Source organism: Gossypium hirsutum, chromosome A07 (genome assembly GCF_007990345.1).
Source record: "Gossypium hirsutum isolate 1008001.06 chromosome A07, Gossypium_hirsutum_v2.1, whole genome shotgun sequence".
NCBI classification, from domain to species: domain Eukaryota; kingdom Viridiplantae; phylum Streptophyta; class Magnoliopsida; order Malvales; family Malvaceae; genus Gossypium; species Gossypium hirsutum.
Window position 1 is genome coordinate 94,508,491 of NC_053430.1, and position 23,436 is coordinate 94,531,926.

General features: G+C 31.9%; 2 long non-coding RNA genes across 8 annotated transcripts; both read right to left on the minus strand.

The window, feature by feature from the left end:
- Positions 1-10,662: 10,662 nt before the first annotated feature.
- Positions 10,663-15,086, minus strand: LOC107955423 (uncharacterized). Of its 7 annotated transcripts, none has more exons than XR_001699958.2 (8): positions 14,931-15,086; positions 14,266-14,843; positions 14,025-14,139; positions 13,128-13,210; positions 12,488-12,777; positions 12,297-12,347; positions 12,141-12,222; positions 10,663-10,893 (listed from the first exon to the last, which is right to left on the minus strand). It is a non-coding gene; the product is annotated as an uncharacterized lncRNA (long non-coding RNA). The 7 variants fall into 7 exon arrangements; XR_005929936.1 differs by having other exon boundaries at positions 13,128-13,234; XR_005929935.1 differs by having other exon boundaries at positions 13,128-14,352; positions 14,510-14,843.
- Positions 15,087-20,942: 5,856 nt separating this feature from the next.
- LOC107955516 (uncharacterized) lies at positions 20,943-22,372 on the minus strand. The gene is made up of 2 exons (XR_001699997.2): positions 21,524-22,372; positions 20,943-21,232 (listed from the first exon to the last, which is right to left on the minus strand). It is a non-coding gene; the product is annotated as an uncharacterized lncRNA (long non-coding RNA).
- Positions 22,373-23,436: the final 1,064 nt, after the last annotated feature.

Sequence of the window (23,436 nt, forward strand, 5' to 3'; positions counted from 1 at the left end):
GATAGAAAGTACGGATGTGTGTAGACTACAGAGACTTAAACAAAGCTAGCCCAAAGGATAATTTCCCGTTGCTCATATTGACACCTTAGTGGATAACACGGTAGGCTACTCACTCTTCTCTTTCATGAATGGTTTCTTGGGGTACAATTAGATCAAGATGCATCCCGAAGACATGAATAAAACCACATTCGTGATCATGTGGGGAACCTTTTGCTATAAGGTGATGCCGTTCGGATTGAAAAATGCGGAAGCAACATATCAGAGAGCCATGGTAACCCTATTCCATGATATGATGCATAAAGAAATTGAAGTCTATGTCGACGACATGATCGCCAAATCTCGGACTGAAGAAGAGCATGTGCAAGTCTTGAGGAAATTATTTTTGAGATTGAGGAAATTCCAGCTGAAATTTAATCCAGCAAAATGTACCTTCGGGACCAGGTCAGGAAAACTGCTAGGATTCGTGGTTAGTGAAAAAGGGATTGAGATTGACCCAGATAAAGTCAAAGCTATACAAGAGTTACCTCCACCACGTACTCAGAAGGAAGTTCGGGGATTCCTAGGAAGACTAAATTACATCGCTCGGTTTATTTCACAACTAACCGAGAAATGTGACTCCATATTCTGTCTCCTTAAGAAACACAACCCTAGTGTTTGGGACGAGGAATGCCAGAAGACTTTCGAAAAAGTTAAGCAATATTTGTCTAAAGCCCCAGTGTTGACACCACCTAGTCTAGATAAGCTACTGATACTGTATTTGACGGTATTTGAAAATTTTATGGGATGCGTGCTTGGCCAACACGATGAATTGGGAAGGAATGAAAGAGCGATATATTACCTCAGTAAAAAGTTCACTGAGTGCGAGACGAGATACTCGTTCATTGAAAAGTTGTGTTGTGCCTTAATCTGGACAACCCGAAGACTGAGACAATACATGTTGTATCACATAACTTGGCTAATCTCTAAAATGGACCCTCTGAAGTACTTGATGGAGTCGACTGCTTTGAAAGGGAGGATGGCACAATGGCAAATTCTACTTTCTGAATTCGATATAGTCTATGTGAACCAGAAGGTCATAAAAGGGAGTGCGATAGCAGATTTCCTAACCAGCAGAGCCCTAGAGGACTACGAGCATCTAAACTTTGACTTCCCAAATGAAGATCTAATGTACGTAGCAACCACTGAAGAAGACCCTCAAGAAGGTCATCCTTGGAAGCTAAACTTTAACGGAGCATCAAATGCCGTGGGTAATGGAATCGGGGCAGTCCTGGTATCCCCGAACGGAGATCATTATCCCTTCACTAGTAAATTAGATTTTGACTGCACGAACAATATGGCAGAATACGAAGCATGCATCATGGGAATACGTGCGGCCATAGAACGTAAAATCAAGGTGTTAGAGGTATATGGAGATTCTGCCCTAGTGATTTATCAACTCAAAGGTGAATGGGAGACAAGAGACCCCAAATTGATCAATTACCGGAGGTTGATCCTTGAGTTAATTAAAGAGTTTGATGACATTGTCTTCTGCTACCTCCCACGAGAAGAAAATTAGATGGCTGATGCCCTAGCAACTTTAGCTTCTATGATCAAGGTGAACCAACCAAAGGATGTGAAACCAATCCAAATGAGCATTTACGAGGCCCCGGCTCATTGTTACAACCTCAAAGAAGAAGAAGAAAATGATGATCACCCTTGGTACCACGATATCCTACGATATGTGAAGAATCGTGAGTACCCCGATCAAGCTACTGAGAATGAAAAAAGAACGTTGAGAAGACTGGCCTATGACTATGTCTTAGACGGGGAGATCCTATACAAAAGAAGGGAGGATCAGGTACTGTTGAGATGTGTAGATGCTATTGAGGCTAAGAAAATCTTAGAAGAAGTCCATGAGGGCGTCTGTGGGACATACGCTAAGAGTTTTACAATGGCCAGGCAAATTATGAGGTTCGATTATTATTGGTCCATCACGGAAGGAGACTGTATTAACTACGCCAAAAGATGTCATAAGTGCCAAATCTATGGAGACAAGATTAATGTACCTCCCTCACCTCTGCATGTCATGACTTCGCCATGGCCTTTCTCGATGTAGGGCATGGATGTGATTGGGCCAGTTTCACCAAAAGCTTCAAATGGGCACCGATTCATCTTTTTTGTCATCGATTATTTCACCAAATGGGTGGAGGCCGCTTCATATGCCAATGCACTAAATCAGCAGTTAGCAAGTTCCTAAAAAAGGAAATCATCTGTCGATATGGAATGCCGGAAAGGATCATATCTGACAACACATTGAATTTGAACAACAGCACGATAGCGGATGCCTGCAGTCAGTTCAAGATCAGACACCACAACTCGTCATCGTATCGCCCGAAGATAAATGGTGCATCGAAGCAGCCAATAAGAACATCAAGAAGATTGTGGGGAAAATGACTGAGACTTATAAAGACTGGTATGAAAAGCTACCATTCGCCCTCTATGCTTATCGAACGTCTGTCAGAACTTCTACCAGGGCCACGCCTTTCTCATTGGTTTATGGAATGGAGGTAGTTTTACCTATCGAGGTCGAGATTCCTTCCCTCAGAGTTTTGTCAGAGGTAAAGTTGGATGAAGCAGAATGGATCCAGTCTCGATACGATCAGTTGAATTTGATTGAAGAAAAAAGGCTAAGGGTTATTCGCCATAGCCAGATGTACCAAAAGCGAATGATACGAGCTTACAACAAAAAGGTTCGTCCTAGAGAATTTCACGAGGGAGACCTAGTATTGAAAAAGATCCTGCCCATACAAAAGAACTTTAGAGGAAAATGGATGCCGAATTGGGAAGGACCTTATGTGGTGAAGAAAGCCTTTTCTGACGGAGCATTGATATTGGCCGAAATAGATGGCAAGACTTTACCCAACCCTGTGAATTCAAATTCGGTTAAGAAATACTTCGCCTAAAAGAAAAAAAAAAGAAAGAAAGAAGAAGGAGAGGCCAGGTTGAAAACTCGCAAAGAGCACCTTGAGACCAAAGGGATTTTTTGAATTGAAAACCCGTAAAGGGCGATTCAAATTTTGATCGAAAGTGGGGCATGCAATGGTCTTACGATACCTAAATTAACAAGGAGGGGAGATGTTACATCTTGAGGCATCTACAAGGGTACTCTAGATCCCCTAAATACATATTGTGCAAAAAGGAAGTCCCCAAGAAGTTAGTACAAAGAAGCTCACGCTGCAATATCCGGGGCATCTATTCTCTTTCTACTCATTTTGTATTTGAGCAATATTTGTTGCCCATGGTTAATCTATTCCATTCAAATTTTGTTTCTGACAAATTTCAGTCATGTCATTGTTATAATCTTTTTCAAGCATTTTGTATTGAAATGATGATTAATGGACTAAAACCATTTTTGCAAAAAGAGTTTTGCACATTGCTCTGAAGGTTTCTAAATAGTATAGGAACCTAAAACAGGACTATTATTTAGAACAAACCAAACCCAAAGATTGGGAGCATATGAGAAGAAAGAGTTTAAACTGGGACTACCTCTTCGGGTTTTCTGTTCAAAATTTGAGCTGAACAAGAAGACAGGGTACCATTTCAGTGAAAGAACTTTGATGAACAAAGAGCAATGGCAACTTAAACATTAAAAAGGATTCACGCTCACAACATGTTGCACCCATACATTCATAGATCATTCATAATGCATTTAATTAGGAGCATTTGATTCATTTTGATCATAGCATCCTAATTCTTTGGCATAAGCATAAATACATGGAACTAATTCTACAGGTCATGTTCCTAGAATCAGTGAATTCACCAGACCTTAACCCCCTAAGTAGTAGGGTAACAGGTTGAATTCGCAGATCTTAACCCCCTAAGCAGTAGGGAAATAGATCGAAGATGCTGAGCTTTAACCCCCTAAGCAGTAGGGTAACAAGCATAATTTGCAGGCCTTAACCCCCTAAGCAGTAGGGTAATAGGCTGAAAATTAAAGATCTCGTCTCTCTGAAGTTGCAGTGGAACAGATCAAATCCAGCGAATCTTGTCTTCCTGAACTCTCAGCGAAGCAGACTGAAGTTACAAGTCTCATCTCCTTGAAGTCGCAGTGGAGCAGACTAAATGTATAGACCTTAAACCCCTAAGCAATAGGGTAACAGGTTGAATTCAAAGGGCTTTAACCCCCTAAGCAGTAGGGTAACAAGCCGAATTTGCAGACCTTAACCCCTTAAGCAGTAGGGTAATAGGCTGAAAATTACAGATTTGGTCCCCTTGAAGTTACAGTGAAGTAGGCTGAATTTACAGATCTTAACCCCTTAAGCAGTAGGGGAACAGATCAAAGATGATAGGCTCAACCCCCTAAGCAGTAGGGTAGCAAGCCAAACTTAAAGACCTTAAGCCCTAAGCAGTAGGGTAACAGGTTGAATTCACAGATTGATGATGACAAACCTTAAACCCCTAAGCAGTAAGGTAACAGGTTGAAAATCAAATGTCTTCTCTCTAAAGCAGCAGTGCAGTGGAGTTGACCCAAGCCACAGCAGATCTCCTTGAAGTTTCAGTAGAGTTAGTTAAAGTCACAAGTCTTATCTCTCTAAAGTTGTAGCGGAGCAGACTGAAGATAGCAAATCTTACTTCCCTAAAGATGCAGTGGAACGGAGTGAAGCTAAACAAATAGATCTTATCTGAAGTTGCAATGGAGCACATTGAAGATACCTGGAGAAAATGAGCGCTAAACAAGTCCAGACATGGTGAGATCGGGCAAAATTAGTTTTTCTTAAGTTTTTGCCCTGTTCTCGTTACACGACAACAAGCAAAGAGGGGCAGCTATACAAGCCCAATTTTGGGCCCAAAACCCCTAACCTAATTTACCCAAAACCCCTAACCCAATTTACCCAAAGCACTAAACCTACCCAAACCCCAAACGGGCCCAATGTCTAACATCAGCCCGAAATCAAAACCAAAATTAAAAAAAAAACAAACCCTAGCCTAAATCACCTATCCCACCGCCCCCAATCACGTCGACAGCAAGTGGCCTCTGCTCCATCGCCTCTGCACCTGCAACCATTAAATATGAGAATAGCGTAGAAAGCAGAGAGATTGTAAAGGCTTTATAAAAGTCGAATGGATGATTTTGTAAAGGTTAGCTTAGCAGATTTTTACAATAAAATCTCTTAGATTTCAACCACCTATATCAAAAAAAGAAGACTCAATACCAAAACAGCGGTTAGAAAACATCAACAAATCGCAAGAAATAAAACAAAGCCCAAGGAAGAAATCAAAATCAGAAGATCGAAAGGTGTTTAAATTTTCTAAGTTTTGAATCGGTTTCTTTCTTTCCTCTTTTACTTTATTTCCTGATTACATGGTTGTGCATATATATATTATTAAAATAAAGAGGAAATAAAAAATAAAATAAAAAATACACCTTTTTGAAACTCGCGGTGGCCGGCGACGGTACCGGCGGCGGAAGGAGCGACGGACGACAATGAATGCTGGCCGGACCCAGGGTACCTGCAGAGAGAAAAGAGAGGATTAGAAGACCTTTTTAAAAAAGGGAGAAGGAAAATGATATTAAAAAAATAATTAGTTTATATAGGCCGGTAAAACGCACCGTTTTGCCCGGCCCTTTTAAAACCCAGAAACGGCGCCGTTTAGGCGCGACCCGAAGACCCGACCCGTCTTACCCTGGGATCCGCGTGTTTTTGCTCTTAGGGACTAATTGCATGCCCGGTCCTTCCGCTTTTTATATGTTTTGCAATCAAGTTTTCAATTCTTTTAAATTAGCCCCGAAGTTTATCGCATTTTGCAAGTTGGTCCTCCCTTCAGCGACACCGTTTCAAGGGCTCGGGCAAATTGCCCTTTTGGACCTCGTATGTTATTTGTGCTTTCAAATTAGTCCCTTCTCTTTATTAGTTTTTTTAAATCGGCCCCAAAACTTAATATTTGTTTCAAATTTAGTCCCTTTCTCCTATTTAATACACTTTCTATATTATTTTTTATTTTAATATTATTCATTATTCTATTGTACCATTCTTGTATTATTATTTTTAGCATATTTTATTATTATTTAGCCCCTTTTAAATTAATACTATATATATACATATTATATATATTCTTATAGTTGTTTTGTATATTATTATTGTTCCTAATATGTTTTATGTGTACATATTCAAATATTCTATTATGTACATTTTGTTATATCTATTTTTACCTCTATATTATTAATATTTATTATATATCTTTAATATATATACGTATACATTTATATATTATTGTTATTATTAGTTTTGATATTATTGTTTTGTTAATACATTTGTGTCATATATACATATTTTTAATATATATTTATATATATTATACTTCATATTATGCTTATGTAAATTAATATTATATCGTGTATATCATTCTATTATAGTTTTATATATTGTAAATATCATATTATGTTTTACCATGTATATACCTTTTTATATCTCATATATATATGTATATTATGTATATTTTCCTTTTTTAATACTACGTATATATCTCAATGCATCTATGTATATATTTGCGCATCGTTTTATATTATTATTTATGTTATCGCTATTATTATCGTCTACGTTATCATCGCCATTTTTATTTTTGCCATGTTTTATTCATTTTCATTTATTTACTCATGTATTCAATCGTTTTATTTTCCTCATGCATTTGTTTATATTTACATGTTACTAACATTTCTATTTATTCATCATTTATAGCTGCTCACGTTATTGTTTTTTTGACACCATCACACCTATCATTATGTTATTATACATATTAATACCCTAATTTGCTTTATATTTTACTATAAATCACGTTTTTACTTAATATGTTAAAAACAATTCTTTCATAAAAGTAATATCTCGTATTAGGTAATTCGAGATAATCGTACCCTAACTTACTGGGTTTCGACTTTTCTCATTTAACCTAAATAACGAAATATATTCTTTTTAAATCACTATACGGGTTTTGAAAAATGCTTATTCTCGAAGATGCGAAGTGTTGTGCCCTAACTTACCGGGTATGACATTTTGTCATCTCAAAATAAGAATTTGTTTTGAAATAAAGGCAATATTCGGTGTTTGAGAATTCGAGAAAACGTGCCCTAACTTACTGGGTTTCGATTTCTCTCGTTTACTCTAAATAATCGAATACCCTTTTAATAAAATACACAGATTTTATAAAAGGCAAGCTCGCTCTCGAAAATTCAAGATGTTGTGTCCTAACTCACTGGATGTGACATTTAATATTTTGAGATGAGAAGGTCTTTAATATTTAAGCATTTTCTTTACAAAGAGGGATCATATTTCAAAGGTCTTCCAAGTTTTCAATCTTCGACACTAAGACACTAATTAATCAACTGGGTACCAATTTTGGGCGTATCGAGGGTGCTAATCCTTCCTCGTGCGTAACCAACTCCCGAACCTGTTTCCTTGATTTGAGTAGACCAAAATTGTTGTTTAAATAAATCAAACTATTTATCAAAAATAACCACTTTTACGAGGTGACCCGATCACACCTCGTCAAAAAGGATCGGTGGCGACTCCTTTATTCATTTTCATTATCAAAATCCAAATCGATACCCGTTTTTTCAAAAAAAATGGTTATGACACATAATGTTGACCCATTATATAAGGCAACAAATAAGATTTGCGAATGAAGCAAAATAGTATATAAATGTAAAACAATACAAGAATGCTCAAAATATTGAGTTCACTCTATAGATTTAGCTAGATAACAAAATATCTAAGTATCTACTAGTTATCTTTTGGGAAGATACTACAATATACTATCATAGATACTACAATATACTACCATAAATAAATGCTACTAACCTTAATAGACAAATAAATTTAATCAAATATATGCATTATCTTTGGAGATATATATATCTAACAAAAATATTAATTTATCTTTATAATTTTTAATATACACATAATAAATAATTCACTTTTAGGCAAATTTTGAAGTTGCGATGAGTAGTGAAAATCAATTTATCCATTTTCCCCTAGTATGCGCATTTCATAAGTTACATGGATATTGATAATTTACACATATATACTTTAATTGATTTATATGAGAATGTCTCAACTTTCATAGCTATAACTCAAAAGGGTTAATAAACTATTTGGTACTTAAATTTGGTTTCAATGTTTAATTTAGTACTTGAGTTTTTTTGTCCCAATTTGGTACGTGAGTTTAGCTTCAATACCCAAATTGATACTTGAATTTTTTCAATTTGTTAGTTGAATTTTTTTTTGTCTCAATTAAACACCTAAGTTTCGCTTTAATGATTAATTTGGTACGTGATGTTATTATCGACATTAAGACCTTATGTTTTTTTTTTATACTAGAGCACGTGTAGTAAATATTCATTGAGCCACATGATGTTATTTGGTCTAGGTATCAAATTGAATATTGAAGTCAAACTTAAGCACTAAATTAAAATAAAAAATTCAAATACTAAATTAAACATTGAACACAAACTTATGTAGTAAATGATATAGTAACCCATTAAAAACCTGGAAAATCTTTTCACAAGTTTGTATAGAAACATAATTAGCATTGAGCATTGAAATGCAACAAATCTTAAATTAGGTTGGCAAATACACAACAGGTGTTCAAAGTCGGTTGGCTTGCATAAACATATTTAAACAAAATGTAGAGATTGGTTGAGTTGTAATCATGTATGCACCAAAATGGTAACAAATTTATGTTCTTGAGCGGTTCAGAGTTTAAGTAGCACATAGCAGATTCGAGAAATGGCATAGGATGACACCAAATTGAATTTACAGTAATAAATATTAAAGGAAAAACCATATACTCTTTAGCTTTATTTATGATGCCACGTCTAAAACATTTAAGATTTTGAGATTATTCAAACCAGACAATAAATTTAGGATTTTAGAAAAATATGATTTTCGCTAAATGTAGAGAGGTTGGTTAGTTTTGGGATTTTTTTTTTTAAGTTTTGTTGGTTCAGCATTCGATTTGATTTTTAAATAGTGGAGGTATTATATTAGGAATGTCTATGTTTAGTTTTTGCTTGAGTTTTGTCTCCTGATTCTAAGGAGAGTAAAACAAGTTTGGGGAATACCTCACCACTAAGGAAATATTTAGTGAAGTGGTAGTGTTCTGAACCATTAATACCTTATAAGGGTATGGGTTAATAATCAAGTGTTAGTATTTTTACCCAATAATATTATAAAGGGTGTAGGTTCAAACCCCACCAAGATCAAATAGTCAAGTGGTAGTATTTTTACCCAGGAATGTTATAAAGGGTGTAGGTTCAAACCTTACCAAGCTAAATGCTAAACATTTTCTTGGGACACTTTCCAAATTCCGTGAACCCGTTCGGTTATTTTCAGAGTCAAGAGACAAAATTTGAGCTCAAAATTGAGTATAAAAATTTCAGACACAATGCCTCTACCGTTTAAAAGTCTAATTAACTACTCAACAAACGACACTTCAAATTTTCTCCCAAAAGAAATCCAAACCCCTCAACAATAAGGTTTATCATATGTAATAGAATTGGAACAAACTATTAGAATTGAAACAGAAAGTCTTTTGATTTACTTGCCTGTTTTGACAGGATGGAGGACTTGTTTTCAATGATAATCCTCACCATGCACCTGCATAAATAAATAACACACACTGCAAAGCAACAAGTCCTAATAAAAATAAATAAAAACCATTGCCCCAAATGTTGAGGTGTTCGTGGGGCTGTGGCCTGAAAACATTCAGATTCTATATCATATGTTTACTATTTAAACGGATGGTACAAATCAGAATTTAATTCCATTGATCTATGTAGTATTTTTTAACTCTTCCCTTCAACTTTTTTTTTCTCATGTACCTTCTCTATTTTCAGTTTGTAAGTGTCTTTTTTTTTATATATATTTTTACTGCCTTCATAAGTTTGGATAGACAAATGACGGTGTTTATCATTGCTGAAACTCCATTGGCCATCGGCAATTTCTTTTAGAAAGTGGGTGACTCTTCATTGGCTTCTTAATCTGTTTATGTTTTGGGAGTATTTTAGAATAATAAATGATTTCACGAGTCAATTTAGACCCGTGTTGTATTGAATTTTATATGTTTTTTTTTCCATTGCTTAGTAAGTCTTTCACTTTTAAAAGTTTTTGTTTGCTCTTATAATACATTTTTTAGTCTTACTTATGCATATAGTTTTATTTTTGCAAGTAATTTTAGGGATGATTTTCTCATCGTCCTCTTTAGTTTGGTAGATGATCGATTTTTTTATTAATTGTGCCCGTCCACCACTTTTGACCATCCGAGATTAATTTATGTATCGTGATAATTAATTACAATCACTTTAAATATGGAGTACTTAAATTGTGACAAAATCAATTCTCAACAACAATATATAAAACAACAAAAATAATGAATTATCTTTTTTATCACTATAGTTTGTTGTCACTCTATATATCACTACAGCAAAACTGATTTTTAGCGGCGTTTTTTTTGGCCTTTAGCGGCGCTTTTAAGCTCCACTAAAACTATTCGCGGCGTTTTTGCAAACGCCGCAAAAAACGTCGCTATAGACGGCCCCGCAAAATTTTGCGGCGCTTTTCCCACAAACGCCGCTAAAGGTCATAAAAATTTTAAAAAAATAAAATATTATAAAAAAGTCCTGAAAAATATAAAAAAATTAAAATTCATTATCAAAATATCGAGAAGAATAATCTATGATATAAATACATCCCTCCAAACAAAATACCGCACTTATCATATTACACCAGAAATCTAACAAAATACAAATAGAACAAAATAATAATAGAATGCACACTTTAAGATAAACAGTTAGCTTAAACAAGTCGTCACTATGCATGAATTCAGCTAATCCTGGACCATGTATCCAACAAAAACTCAAACCTGAGAAAAAAGAAAAAAAAGTTAATGAATGACACATATAACATCAAATTAATAATAAAATATGCAATTAACAAGTCAATATTAACGCCACATATAACATCAAATTGCACAACTTAATATACTCAATACATGAGCAGAAATAACATCACATTGAACAATGAATTTAACACATTCGAATAGATCAATTTTAAGCTCACTAATGGTTAATTTAGCATGTGAACAGCATATAAATGTTTGCATTTACAGCATGGTTTAATCAACTTCAAGCAGGAAACTAAATGCTGTAAATTTCCAGCATTCAAATCATATATGGACAACATTAATATGACATTTTCGAGCACCTTAAAGACACATTTGGAAATTTTGAAGAACCATTAATCATGTTATTAATCATGTTATTAATCATATATGCAAGAATTAGAATTTGTTTCGACAAAAATCATTGATCATGTTATTAATCATGTGCCTTTGCATTTACAGGCGTTGCATCTAAAACCTACATAGTTTAAATAAAAAATATCACTAAATCCATGGCCTATCCTCAAACAATCTATTATTTAGATACGTAAACAAGTCAAACAGAAAGTAGCTCATGGCAAAGCATTTTCCTGATCCACTATGTTAGTTGTTTTTATCTTTATTTCTTCCCTGAGTTCAACTTTAAATTTAAAGTGGCATAAAAAAACATGACACCTGGGACAAGTGGCTTTGGCAAAAAAAGAAAAAAAGAAAATGCAAAACAAAGGAACTAATAGCATAACAAGGGACAAAGAATTGATTGACACTACTATCATCTAAAAATTCAAAATGAAAGACATAAATGTAGAAGTTCGACATTAAAGGACATAAATGCCAATGTTAAAGAAACTGGACCACAGGTTAAACCAATTGGTTTGATTGTTTCTTATTTTATTTTTTATGTTTAAACATTAATTTAATGTAAAATAAATAGTTAATTAATAGTTAACAATAATAAGCATTTACCTTAATGGCATGGTCTTTAATTTAAGAAAAAGGGAAAAAAAATAATTGATTTTTTACCTGTTCAATAAATAACTAGTTTTTGATCGGTTTGAATATTACCCAATTCTTAGATAATGCAAGGACTGGACAGGCGAACCTTAATTGGTTTTAGTAATACATTACATGTGGTTTAGCTAGTAATATTTTCTCTGCATAATCTTTTTACAAGCTGCAATTGTAGCATCAAAGACTGAAGCCAAAAGGAGAAATTGAATGTCACTTACCCCTTGCAGTTCCTTGGTTCAATGTATTTCCCAGACAGAGAATTTTCTTCATGAGATCCTTCAATTTAAGGAAATTTTTTACCTATATAACCAATACAAAAGTTGTAAGATAAGAACGAATAAACACTGCCGTCATCAACAACATTAATGATATACCTCATTACATGCAGAATTTACAGTATTTAAGCTCCTTTTAAATTCAGAAACCTGCAGGTGGTAAAAAAATGTAAGAACAGAGGATAAACAAGTGATTCAATAAAAGAAAAAGGAGAAACAAGAAGGAGATTAATTATTGAATAATATTGTAAATTTATCAAATCAGATTTACTATGGAGATACCGCCAAACCTGAGTTCGGAACTGAATCTTGAAACAAAACACTCTTAGTTTTGACTCTACTCGTGGCACTTTCATCATTTTTGAAAGATACATTATCTGCCCATTCTTTCCTTTTCTTTCTCATTTTTGAATTAGATAGAACCCATACTACCACTAAGAACCAAGGCAGCTCTGACTGAAGCACAAAGCCCACTTTACCCGAACAGAGATATAAAATCAATAGCCTCTTGCAGTTCCTCTTTTCCCATCGAGAGGAGTAAGGATTTGGCAGCAAGATACACATCTTCAGAGCCACCAACCTGGATCACATGGCATTTTTTATCATAAGTTTAATACTACCTAAAAGTGTTGCCAACCTAATATCATTTGTGTTTCTAAAATACCAGACTTCTGTGGCAACTAATCTTACATGCATCATTGAAAATATAAAGTAAAAATTATAATATCTTGCAATGAAATTGATACTAAACAGTAAACTCACGAACAAGGTTAAAATAATTGGAAAAATATTTACTAGTAGACTCCTATCCTGGGGAAGAACTAAAGAAGGTTGGGAAGAAGTTTAATGAGTGTCCATATACATTCAATGGAAAACAATATATAATAGGTCAACTCTAGAAAAAGAAGGTGATCAAAAATGAATTCGTACCATGAAAGTAAGTGAACCAGCTTCAGCAGCTACAACACCTCTAGAGACGGGAGCATCCAACATGACAGGGTTCTCCCAATTCTCTACATAAGTTATATGAATTCAAACTGAAAAAATATATGTGTTTATGCGTGTGTGGATGTATATTTATTTAAAGATGAAGGTTGCAAAGGAATGAAGACATATCATGCAGGTTCATCTCAAATATAGCTGTCTCATTCTCATGTTTGAATGTTAATGTCAACACAATGGTGATCCCAAATTAACATCTAGCACCAGAAGTCCAATGTTGCTGTTCTTGAAAGAAAAAAACTTATTTAAATAATAACTTTCATGAAATTTTTTAAATAGTTTCAACTTTAAATTAAGTATAAATTTATTAATAGTTTTATAACCTTAAATATAATTTATCTAGAAAAGTTTAAAGACAGAAAAAAAAGAAGATATAATTTAAGTACCAGTAATATATAAACTTTCAATATATTTTATTACAGCCTGCAATAGTTTTTTGTTCATTATATTATATAAGATCTCGCAATTTCAATATATAAATTATATTTACAAAACAAAACATTACGGAAAAAAAAACTTTAATTGAAGTTATACTTTAAGTTCAAAGATAAAAAGACACTCTATATGGCATTTGATATTTTGTAAAAAAATGATTTTTAATCATTTTTCAACTGAATTAATATCAAGAACTAAAATATAATATAAAATCATAGATAAATATTCATCCCAAAACCAACAGAAAACAGCAAATTCTATGGCTACGGAGGAAGAGAAAGGAAAATAGTTAGAAATTAAAAGAACAATAATCATAACACAAATTAAAGTTGAAATAGTACAAGATTTAAGCACAAAGGGCTAAAATTATATCAAAGAGAATTGATGCACCTGTATAGCTCGTTTTTCCCCTTGGAATTTGGGTTTAAGATCCCCATTGGTCTCCAAAACCCCAGCAACATTTTACTTGTCATTGCCATTGCCATTTCCAGCATAATTAGAAAAGCTGTTGTTTAAGTGTAGACGGAGTGCTAATCATCATATTTTCTCCCACTAAACAAAGTCAGACTGGGAATACCACTGTGTCTATCCCTATAAAGAATATTAAATGTGTATGAAAGAACCAATTTACCTCCTCCACAAATAAACAACAGCAACATTAGACTTCTGGTGTTGGAACTTGGAACCCTAGTATAATTTACACAACATAATTCACAACCTGAAAGCATTAGGATTCAACTCACATATTTGATTCTCAATAAGAATGAAAACTAATGAACTCTATTTTATTACTTCAGTAGATAATATTTCATCCTGCATTCCTTATAATATTTCTGGTTTAACATAATGAAGAAAATAGATAAAATAGAACCTACCTTTTTCCTCTATAACATTACAGCAAGAACCGATAGCCATAATTGTAAACAAGAATACAGAAAACCAAGTTCTAGTTAATAAACAACTTCTATGGATCTAGCGAAAGAATGATTTCACAGTGACAAGAGAAAAGAGGAAAGAGGAAAGTTTTTGTCAACTAAAGTTGGAGAATCTTTTTGTTCCATCGAACTATAAGAAAACAGAAACAATCAAACACCAGTCTGCCGCGGGATTTCATGGCACTACCGCCCCTATCACCACCTCTTCCACCACCTCCTCTTCCTCTCCCTCTTCCACCATCACCTCTGCCCCTAAACCCACCACCACCACGGCCTGAAACATGATTAAACCATTAGGAATGCCATAACGAGAGTCTGTAACTAAAAATGATAGGAAACGTAAGAGACGTTGGTTACTTACCTCTTGGAGGTCTCATCGCTGCGAGAGTTTGAAGTAATGAAAGTGAAGAAACAGAAACTAAGTGAAAACAGAGAGTGTGAGGCGATAAAAATGTGTTAAGGCAAATGCTAGGGTTTTGGCGAAAAATGTAAATGGATATTACTGGCGTATATTATGTAAATGGATTAAAAATTTGCATAAAATATAAATGGATTAAAAATTTGCATCGTATATTATATGCACAAACTGTAAAAATATAATTTTTATAATGTTTTGTATATTATGTAATTCTTATGTATTATAAAATTTATAATAATATTATATATTACTACAATGTCAACATTAAAAAATGCTAATACAATTACATATAAAATTTTAATAAATATAAATTAAAAATTTTAATACAATTACATATATAGGATATTAAATATTAAATTAAAAATAATATAAATATATATATTAAATTGGGTTTAGGTTAAGCCTTTTATTAATATGGGCATACTTAGATAAAATTTTAGGCTCATATATTGAATGAAGTGAGACTTGAATAAAAATAAAATATATTAATATCATGCTTAAAGCGCAATCATGTTTAAGTTAAACAATTATGTTTTTTTATTAATATATATTCAATGACTTTAAAAATTAGGGGTTTTAGTGTCGGGCATGAGAAAAAAAAAACATTTCAAAAAGGAAAACAACCCCGTTTAAGTTAAATTTCCAATTAAATTTATAAATACTTAACGTAATTTTACTTAAACCTAATGATATTGTTTTAAATTTTTTTATAAATATATACATGTTATTTTCATTTGATATTTATTAATTTTTTAAATATAAACAAGTTAAATATTTTTAATTATTATTATTTTTCTATTAGTCATTGAATTATATGTAAGTTGTGGATTTAGTCATTTTACTTTAATTTTGTTATTTTTTAGTCATTGTAATTTTGAAATTTTGAAATTGTAGTATTAATTAAATGGTAGCTATTAAATTCATTAAGTTTTGCTATTTCTAAAATCTAATGTAACAAACATATTACTCACAAAAAGCCAGTTACGGATTTAATGGTTGCCATTTGTGTCAAAATTAAAATTTCAAAAGTTGAGAAGTATAGGGACCAAGAATGATCTAATTGGATAACATGAACTCAACCTACAACTTTACGCACAATATCAAGACTACTAGCAGAATTTAACCAAACATATATAATTGCTATCATTTGAGTGATCATGACTAAAATTTTAAATTTTGAAAAGTACAAAAGATAAATTTGATCGATTTGAAAAATACAGGGACTAAAACTAATCAAATTAAAATATAAGGACTAAATTTTAAGTTTAAATTTCACTTAAATAAATTAAGTGTAGAGGAATTAATTTGAATTGAATTATTTTTAATATATCAAAATATTTTTAGATTAAATCTTAAACCATTTAATATATATATAAAGTTTATCTATTATCTCTTAAATAATTTAAACTATAATCATAAGTTTAATATATTCAAATTAAGATTATCTCTTTTACAATTATATAAGAAATCATTTAATATATAAATTAAAAAATACTAATTAATCTAAACCCTAAACCTCTTAACCCCTATCCCATAAACACTAAACTCTAAACCCTTGCACCTTAAACTCTAACCCTAACCCCTAAACCCTAAATCATAATCCCTAAATCCATATTTCATCATAAACCTTCAAATACTAGTTAACTCCTAAACCTTAAACCCTAAACCATATATCTTAAACCATAGTTAACTCATAAACCTTAAACCCTAAACCATATATCTTAAACCATAAACCATAAACTATAATGATAATTAATTCAATATTTTAAATTCAATACTATCTCTTTTACGATTATATAAGAAAATATTTAATATATTGTATAACCATAAATTTTAATAATTATTATTTTAGGGGTTATAGATTAGTGTTTATGGTTTTTTTAGGTTTAGGGGTTATATGACTTTTAGCGGCGTTTTGCCATAAGCGCCTCTAATGCTCTGGTTTTTAGCGGCGTTTTGCCAAAAGCGTCGCTAATGCTCTGGTCATTAGCGGCGTTTTTCCAAAAGCGGCGCTAATGCTCTGGTCTTTAGCGGCGTTTTACCAAAAGCGCCGCTAATGCTCAGTCTTTAGCGGCGTTTTACCAAAACCGCCGCTAATGCTCAGTTTTTAGCGGCGTTTTTTACTAAAACGCTGTTATTGCTCTGTTTTTAACGGCGTTTTATAAAAAACGCCGCTATTGCTCTGTATTTTAAAATTTTTGCGGCGTTTTTTGATAAAATGCTGCTAAAAACGCCGCTAAAGCCCTATTTTCCTGTAGTGATATGTTTTGATTGATAATGATGAAATGAAGAACTAATTTTTTTATATAATTTTTAATAAGTTTTGTATTGTTAACAACTATTAGTGCAAAATTAAAAAATTATTCGATTTTATAATTTTTAATAATTTTATAATTTATTATTTTTAACAAATTTGAGTAAGTAGAATGGATAATGGCAGACAAAGCAAATGTTCAAGACAGAGACATGTGATCTCCTCATGCATGAACTACAAAGTCCACCTCATGCAATGACGCATTTAAGGCCACCATGTGGATATATATCCTGCAATTGGAGCCACCAGCTTTATAATATGAGGAAAATCAAGAGGCCATGGTATTATCATCCAATATTAAATTTGTCGACAGATTTTAGGTTCCTTGTGAATGAATGATATATTTATTTACGGTTAGTATAAAAATTACAGTAATAATAAAATTAAATATTATAATGATATTATAACGTGAGATAAAAAAATTAAATGTACCACATTAAGAATAAACGGTCATTCAAATAGACTATTAATTTGATTTGATGGAATGGTTATTGTATTATGAAACAAAAAATCAAATTGAAATAATTTTACATTATTTTTGGGTTTAGGATAAAAGTAATTATTTCATGAAATATTATGCTATTGCAAATGAAAAATGAAATTTTCACTATCCAGTGGATAATAGATTAATTCTATTACTTTCATTAAAATGGTGACATGATCTTTTTATTTATTTTACATGTGTTAACATGGACTTATACCTTGACATTTTATGTTGCTATGTCATATTTTTTATCACATAGTTGTGCCAAAAAAAAAAAAGAAAGTTAAAGAAATGGTGAAAAGAAGGGAAAAAAAAATCCATTTGTTCTTCACCAAAATTTGCAAAATAATTTGTCTTCTTCATCAAAAATTTCTGACCGAATCGCCAATGATGAGGAGCCCCGAGAAGATAAATTCTATTTTAGGAGGGGAAGTGGGAGGAGGCTACACCCACAATGTGGGAACACTTAATTAAACTTAAAAGGAAATTGATTTTTTTTTTCAAATTAAGTATTCGAGTTCGAATCAAGTAAAATTTTATAATTCGAATAATTTGAATAAAAAATAATGTAAATACTCCTTAGATCCCTATAAATTTAAAAAATAGTGCAAAATGATCCCTTTGAGAAAAAATACAAAATAACGCCCCCGAGATTTTTGATACAAGGATTAATATTGTTTCGAGAACAGGTACAGTGAAGTATTGAGAAATTTAAAAAGGAGTCAGTTAATGAGTAATTGTATGGAATTAATTTGATATTTGAGAAGCAAATCAATGTAGAAATTGTGAATTTGAAAAAGTGGTGAAAAATGATAAAATTGTAAATTTTGTAAAGTGTGAGGATTAAAGTATAAATTTAACCAAACAAAAAAAAATTGAATTAATGCGTATTTGGTATGAAAGTGACGTGGAACATGAAGTAGTATGATGGGGATCACAATTGGACTAAATTGAATAAAAGAGGAAAGTAGATTAACTACATTTTTTTCATTTTCCCCATTAAAGGGCATTAGTTTAAATTTAACCACAAGTAGACAAATATAAAAGTACAATTATGAGGGTAATTATGTATATTCTCTAGGTTTTATAATAAAAATGAAAAATTTACCCACAAAGTAGTTTTTCAAATCTTCCTTTTGAATTATTTTATTTTTCACTGTTATTGTTTCTTGATGAATATCAATAATTAACTTAAGTTTATTTTAATTATTATTTTTTATTCTTAATTTATATTAATCACAATACTAATTGTCATAATTTTAAAAATTAAACATTTATATATATATATATTACTTTCTCTCAATCAATATTACTGAAATGTTATAAAATTTTTAATAAATTTTTAACAAATAAATATAAAATATTAAAGTTGATACGTACATACAGTCTAACACGTGCATCACATATGGTAAACTGGTTATAAATGATTACATGAAAATCTAATTACCTTTATGACTTTTCAAATACATAACATGATAAAAGTTTAAGTTATTTTATACAATAATAATAGAATATTTTAATTTATGACATATATTTTATAAAAATATAATCATATATTATTTTACCATTCGCACTAAATAATCAAAAAATTTTATTGGCAAGAAATAACTTTCCATACATTTCGAACGGATAAATATTTAACTAAATTATATAATATTTTTTAAGGTAAACTATAAAAGTAGTTCCTTTTGTTTGCCTTAGATTACATTTTAGTCATTTATGTTTGAAATATTACGTTTTAGTCACTTATGTTATCGTTTTGTTACGAAGTGGTCACTCTACTGTTAAACTCCATTACCTCCCTAATGGCAGTCCAAATGGGTTTTAAGTGTCAACTTGAATGTCCAGTTGTTGGGATGAAAATAGGTTTTTAATTAAATTAATTTAATTTGGACTGCCACGTACGACATCTAAGTTGCCATTTAATACCCATTTGGACTGCCACATAGGACCGCCGTTAGGGAGGTAACGGAGCTTAACAGTAGAATGACTACTTCGTAATAAAATAATAGCGTTAGTGACTAAAACGTAACATTTCAAACATAAGTGACTAAAATGTAATCAGAGACAAACAAAAGTGACTATTTTTGTAGTTTACCCTATTTTTTATTAATTATTTATACTAATATTAAATAAACTATAGAGCGTTTATTATTAATTATTTATATTAGACCAATGACCAACCAATGATGATAAGGAATATATATTTAATGTTAGAGAGATAATTTTCCAACAAATGTAAAATGTTAAAGTAATTAGATAAAATTACATAGAATGTTTATTTTTCTTATGATTTTTATTAGTGATCATTTTGTTGAATACTTTCTTAGACTAACATATAGCACCAATATTATCCCAAATCCTTCACTATAGCACCAATATTTTCTTAAACCCATTTCTCAAACCCACCATTTCTCTTCCCATTTTCACCGTTTCTCCTTTGCTTTCACCCAAAACCCAGATCCAAAAACCAATTATTTGCACAAGAAGAAGTAAAAGAAGAAATGGGTTTGACAAATCGACTAAGCTCGCACTCGAGTTAATCTCAATTTTGGCTTCAAATCTCAAGACTTAGTTGTTGCAAATGAAGGAGGGCTTGGGTTTTTGAATAGCTTCAACAGGATTTAGGGTCTTTTATTCTTTGCTTGTTGTTGTGTTGGGGTTTTTGTAGGATTGGGATTAAGGGGAAATGAAGCAATGAAATGAGTTTTTGACAGAAGAAAGAAAGAAAAAAATGAAGAAATGTAGAAGGAGATTCAGAAAAACAAAGAAAAGAAACGAAACAAAAAAGGGAAGAGGAGGGAAAATAAAAAAGAAAAGAAAAAGAAAGTATAATAGGACGCCACGTGGCAGCACACGATAGGCCATCACTGCCACATCAGTAAAAAATTAATGATGTTAGTCTCAAATACCAATATAGTAGACGGAAAAAAATTCAGGTACCAATCTAGGACAAAAAAAACCATAAGTACCAATCTGAGAAAAGTGAATAAGTTTAAGTACTAATTTTACATCTAACCATTGATTTTAAGATTTTTATTTGTTTAGAGAATTTTTCTCAAGAATTATTAATAATTTTTTATAATAATAAATATTCTTTTTGAAATTTAAAATTATATAGTTATGTATTTATAATTTGTATTACTAAACATGCCTATGAAATTAAAATGTAATTATATTCTATCTGTGAAACCCAAATTTTGCCTAGGCCCAATTAACAAACCAGAAACCCAAATACAAAAATAAATAAAAAGAGTCCAAATAATGTCCATTTACAACAACATGCCCAATACTAAACCCAAATTAAAAAAAAAACTAGCCCAAAACCACCCTAAGCCCTAAGCCCGAAATTTTCAGAAAAATGGAGAACCCTAGGGTTCCTCTTGCGCCACGCCTCTTCGCCACATCAACACCGTACCTCCACCGCACGCCAGCTTTCATCCGTACCTGCAAAACAAACAAAAAGGGACAGATAAAGGCAGCAGTAGGGAGGCAGTAAAAAACAGTAAAAAAGAAACCAATAGAAATGTTGTATTCATTGGCTATAAAAAGCCATCAAAATAATGTATTCAGGGGGATTTTTTAAATAAAAAATGCACATTCAGATTGAAAACAAGTAATCAGCATTAAAAAGGTGGCCTTTATTCTGTTTTATTTTCTTTTTTGCTTGATATTTGTTTTGAGTTTTGAAAGAAAAAAATGCAAAGTACGAAAAGAAGGTGTCCAAAACTATCTTACCTTTTTGTGCACTTGCACTGCCATAGGCAGTCGAGGTCCATCAATTTCGATGAAAATCAGCGATTATTGGAGTTCGGAGGTTGAAAGATAAAAAAAATGGCTTTTTCGATTCCCCGACCACAATGGACAGCGGCTACCACGGCAGAGGTGTGGCGGTCCAGTGACCGGAGCAAGACTGGACCGATGGCCGGAAAATGGAGAAGGAGAGAGCTTTTGTTAAGGGTTTTAAAGTTCTTTTTAGAGTAAAGGAGGAAATGATTTTTTTCGATAGAATTTTGGCTTATTTACTACCCCATATGGCGTCATTTTGGAGCAAGCCTCAGATGCCCAAAATGGCGCCGTTTCACCTAACCAACGCACGACTCGACCCAATACTTGAAGATCCACGTTTTTTCATAAAATGGATTATTTACGTGATTAACCCTTCCGCTTTTTCGGCCTGTTTCAATTTAATCCTTTTATTTTTTAATTTTTCGCTTGATTTTGCTTTATTTTTTAATTTGGTCCTAGGACCATTAGAAGAGGCCGACATCTAAAACGGTGTCATTTTGGGGACAGGGAATAATTTTCCAACAGACCCCTGCCTTTGTTCGCGTGTTCAATTTTAGTCTTTTGTTGCCTTTTTGTTCTTTTTCTAATTTTGGCCACTGATTATTTTCGTGTTTCAATTTAGTCCCCAATTCGTTAATCCGCAGAGGAAAGGACACGTGTCCTGGGGATGGGCTAATTTTCTATTTAGCCCTTGGTGGTTTTAGCGCGTTTTGTTTTAATCCTTATTAACCTGTTTTTATTATTTACAATTTGTACCCAAATTTCATTTCTATTTCAATTCCATCCTTAGTCCGTTTAACTTCAATTTTTATTTATTTATTATTATTATTATTATTTAAAAAAGGGGCTGTTTTATTTAATATTTCACCCAATATTTTATTTATTTGTTTATTTATGTAATTTCAAGTTTTAACTAAACTTATATTAGTTATTTATTTATTTATTTACTTGTCATTTTTAATTAGCTTGTCTTATTTTTATTTTTGCCTTTATTATTGTTATTTTATTCCCTTATTTGTTTATTTTTTTATGTACTATCAAAAGTTTAGATTATTCATTATTATTATTATTTAAATTTGGCCTTGTTTTGTTTGGTGTTTATTTTATTTTTGTTATGGTTGAAACTATTTGTGGATTATTTTATTCTATCTTTCTTTGATTGATTGTGTTGGTACCAAAATATATTATGTGATTATTGACATTGTGTGTAATGAATTGCTTATTAGTAGTTTCATATTGTTGTCATGTATCGGTATCATATTTTATTCACATATCTTTTTAAAATATTTCAATAACTTTCACCCTAAAATTCATAAAAAGGGATTCTTTAATAAATGCAATATTCTGTGTTTGGAAATTCGAGAAGTCGTATCCTAACTTACGGGGCTTCGATTTTCTCGTTAAATCCAAACCAAGTAAACGTTTTTAAAATTTTTAATGTTCTCGGGAATTAAGAAAAGATTGTATTCTAACTTACGGAATATGATTTCTTTCTAAAACCGAGATAGTTAAATTTCTTTCAAAATAAACAAAATTTTTGGGGTTTATTCTCATTTCGAGGGTTTAAGACATTGTGTCCTAAATTAAGGGACATTAATTTTTTTCTCGATTAAAGTAAAATACGCCATTTTTCTCAGAAAATTTTCAGTTAAATAACTTTTTAACAAAGGATCGTATTTTAAATCTCTTCAAAGTTCTCAATTTTCGATACTAAGACATTAATTAATCAATAAGGTACCAATTTTGGGCGTATTGAGGGTACTAACCCTTCCTTGTGCGTAACTGACTCCCGAACCCATTTTCTGGATTTTGTAGACCAAAAATCATCGTTTTAATAAATTTAAATTTTTGTTAAAATGATT